Consider the following 4,221-nt stretch of genomic DNA (forward strand, 5'->3'; position numbering starts at 1 on the left):
TCTCCTGACGGTGCCATAAGAGCTGGAGTCACTTGTAATTTCTGCAGGGATGATGGGTGACACTGTACCCCAATCTGTGGTTGTCCAACTGTTACAGAACTACAACTCCCATAATGCCTGAGGCTTTGCAACAGCTGGAGCCACTTAAACCGAGATATTAGAGTATACAGCCCATTTTATTTTAATGGGTATGTGACTGCTAAGACCCCCACCATAAAAAAAAAAAAAGGGCTGCATAGTCTAATATGCCCGGTACTATTTTTGCTCCCAGTCTGGAAGTAAGTGTATTACAGGTATTTCCCAACCTTTAACTCTACAGTTGTTTCACAACTACAGCTCCCATCATACTCTGTCTGATGGGAGTTGTAGTTTTGCAACAGCTGGAGCATTCACATGGGGGCAGGCATAGTGGCAGAGTTTATATGGGGGTGAAGCATCATGGCACAGTTCATATGGCAGAGGATGGCATTGTAGCACAGTTCATATAGGGGCAGGCTTAAATGGCAGTATTATACTCAGAAACAGGGTCTATGGTGTTTGGCAGCATTATTACACAGCATGTGGTAGTATTATATTCAGGGGCACAGTTTGACAGTATTATACCAGGAGCACAGTGTGTAGTAGTTGTAAAGCATTAAGTCATCGTTCTCCAACAGGCAGCCCCTATTTCTGGCATGGCCGCTAAGTGTGAACCAGGTCTTAGCATTTAGCTCGGATCTTCACCGAATGGCAGACCTGGATAAGTGGACCCCTACTAAAAGTAGTTGAGTACCCCTGCACTAGGTGATCTGCACACAGAACAGACTGCAGTGTGAATTCAGGGAATTGTATAACATTGCAACTAATAATCATTTAGACTTGTCTACTGTATCACTTAAAGGGGTACTCGCGTGGAAAACTTTTTTCTTAAATCAACTGGTGCCAGAAAGTTAAACAGATTTGTAAATTACTTCTATAAAAAAAAAATCTTAGTCCTTCCAGTACTTATTGGCTGCTGAATACTACAGAGGAAATGGTTGTCTTTTTGGAACACAGAGCTCTCTGCTGACATCTCTGTCCATTTTAGGAACTGTCCAGTGTAGGAGAAAATCCCCATAGCAAACATATGCTGCTCTGGACAGTTCCTAAAATGGACAGAGATGTCAGCAGAGAGCTCTGTGTTCCAAAAAGAAAACCATTTCCTCTGTAGTATACAGACCCTAAAAAGTACTGAAAAGATTAAGATTTTTTAATAAAAGTAATTTATCAGATCAGAAATTTAGTTTAAAAGCTGCCTACACCTCAAGGACAGTATTCACATTTAAAGAAAAAATATATAGTAGCTGAGACCGTGTTTCAATTAATTGAATTGAAGCACTGTCTCAGCCACTATATTTTTCTTTAAATGTGAATACTGTCCTTGAGGTGTAGGCAGCTTGTAAACAAAATTTCTGATATTTTTCCCGCCAAGAGAAGGGGGGCATGAATGAAATAGAGAGCCCGCCGGCACAGGAAGATCAGAGATCAAATGCTGCAAGGCAAGAGCAGGCGCTGTACAAGGGCCATACGACCATCCAGAAGGAGGGGGAGCAGGAAGGCTGAATCTCGATTAAAGACACCCAGTAAGCTACACCCAAGTCAGTAGCGGAAGGGTTAAACGAGATGGCTGAGGCAGTCACAGGAGGAAGTACAGAAGACAGTCAGCTCTCCAACTAGAAAAGGAGGAAAAATGCAAGGACTGCCCATGAAATAGCGGAAACCTAAGAAACTCCACTCCAACACCAAGACGGTCTGAGCAACGTTAGGCATCCCATAGGAGGTAACAGCAGTGCGTAGCTGGATCACTCATACTACCTGTCCATAGAAGGAAAAATGAAACTAAAGAGTAGTTGAGCGGAAGTCTTACGGCGCCCACTAAAGTACCGGAATAGCAGCTGCGGCATACGACCCAACCTCCATGGATGGTGGAGAGGGTCCATTGTACAGCGGTCAACTCTCACTCATAGTGGAGTACCGAAATAGTAGCTGCAGCAGAAGATCCGAGCTCTATGGATGGAGTAGGGTCCATGGTACATCGGTCAACTCCCACACACAGTGGGAGTACCGGAACAGCAGCTGCAGCAGATGACTCCAACATGTATGAATGGTGTAGAGGGTCCATGGTATCGCACTCACAGTTGGAGTACCAGGACAGCAGCTGCGGCAGACGACCCAACCGCCATGGATGGTGTAGAGGGTTCATTGTACAACGGTGAACTCTCACACACAGTGGAGTACAGAAATAGCAGCTGTGGCAGATGGCACATCCTTCATGAGCAGTGGAAGGGGTAAGTGAGGCTGGTGGAGAAGGGAACAGGCTTAATGTCACTCCCTGTGCAAACCTGCAGAGAACATCTATGCAGAAGCTGTCCTTGGTGGATTAAAAACCCCATCCTAGCGATGCAAGGCAACAGCGCACAGAGCCACTATGCAGCCCCTTGGGAGCAACGCAGGTTACTATGTCAAAGACTGAACCTTCGGCAACTGCATACCCCAGCGAAGGCAACCATAAGGTGCAAGGGAAACCCCCTCCCCCCAAAAAAAATTTAACAAAAAAAAAGGTCACTCTGGAACAGGGGCTAAACAACCATTGCGGACTCGGCATATGTGAGCCTGATGGAACCATGCACATGGCTGGTGCTGCAATACACGGAACAAACAGTCTAATACAGGGGGAGCACTGAACCCACAGAAACAGGTCTATCCGTCACATGCCAAGAGCAACAGAAGCAAAAAGACAAAAAAAATTATAAATCCATTCAATATATAGTTCCCGAATAGGGGACATATCAGATATTAAACTGATAAGACGGATACCACACTTTATCTCATCCATAATCATTAAAAATGCCCTAAAGGAATACTAGAAAGGCAGGGGACCTGAGAAAGAAAAATCCGAACTGATTAACAGACAGGAGTAAAATGAAGGGCTATAGAAAAAAATATGTAGCTGTAATAACTACTATTGAACACTAGAGGGAAGCCTAATACTCTCCGAGAGAGAGAGAAATAGTGCTGCAGCAATGTAGCTATTCTGCCACTGGAGGGCACAGAGTGCTCGTGAGAGTTTTTTGTTTAATACAAAGCTGGGAGGGAGGGGCCAACAGACCCCTGCAGCGCATGAAGCACCAGGATACTGACCATCAGAGCGCATTCTAAGGCCTCATCGGTGGGGTAGGGAGGGAGAAGAGAAGCCGTCCCCTTCAGCGCGTGCTCCCATATGACGGGCTGCAGCCTTCCCCTGGAGCACGCGCTGAGAGAAGAGAGGCCGGGGGCAGAATGGGAGGAGGGTTTCATGTGATCCCAGGCACGCCATACGGCGCCAAAGAAAAGGGCCACCCCCATGGCTAGGCCCAAGCCGCGGGCTCAATTAGAGAGCTGAACCGCAGCACGGGCCGTGGAAAACAGCCCCCATATGCACAGGCTGCGCAAAGAAGCCATGAACGGAAGCGCCGCCGGAGAAGCCACGGTGGCCGGAGCCTCCTTATGCCCAGCTGCTACTCACCGCCTCCAGCTTGGAAATGAGGAATATCACCCACAGGGAGCATACTTACCCACAGGGAGCATACTCACTAAGGAAGTCTTCGACCAGCCAGGGCCACCTGCCTTAGGCCAGCCGGGCAAACGGGCAAATGGGGTACCCGGACCCAGAGTACACCTCCAGGCGCTGGTTGTTTGGCAAGGAGGGGTTAACGGCTCATCCAGCAATGCACCGTGCCCTTAGCTCGCAGGTGGGGGATCAGGCAGCGCCATGCTCCTGTTGCCCCACGCTAAAACTGATTAGCTCAGTGCCTGTGGGCGGGTATATCCTGCTGGGAGGAGCCAATTTCTTTTTTTTGCCTAGTGTCAGCCTCCTAGTGGCAGCAGCATAATACCCATGGTCTCTGTTTCCCCCAATGAGGCAACCAAGAAATCCATATTATGGCTTATTTTTTGCGCCACCAATTCTACTTTGCAGTGACTAATTATTTTACCCAAAAATCGACAGCGAAACGGAAAAAAAAATCATTGTGCGACAAAATTGAAGAAAAAACTAAATTTTGTAACTTATGGGGGCTTCCGTTTCTACGCAGTGCATTTTTCGGTAAAAATGGTCATCATCATTCTGTAGGTCGATATGGTTAAAATTTTGTCATACTGGAAAAATGTCCTACACTGACCCCTATAACTTTTTTTTTTTTTTCCCGCATATGGGGATGTATG

General features: G+C 46.9%; 1 non-coding gene across 1 annotated transcript; it reads right to left on the bottom strand.

Moving 5' to 3' along the window:
• Positions 1–2,674: 2,674 nt before the first annotated feature.
• LOC130345060 (U2 spliceosomal RNA) lies at positions 2,675–2,867 on the bottom strand. The gene has a single exon (XR_008883842.1). It is a non-coding gene; the product is annotated as a U2 spliceosomal RNA (small nuclear RNA).
• Positions 2,868–4,221: the final 1,354 nt, after the last annotated feature.

The sequence above is a fragment of the Hyla sarda genome, chromosome 1 (genome assembly GCF_029499605.1).
Source record: "Hyla sarda isolate aHylSar1 chromosome 1, aHylSar1.hap1, whole genome shotgun sequence".
Classification (NCBI taxonomy): domain Eukaryota; kingdom Metazoa; phylum Chordata; class Amphibia; order Anura; family Hylidae; genus Hyla; species Hyla sarda.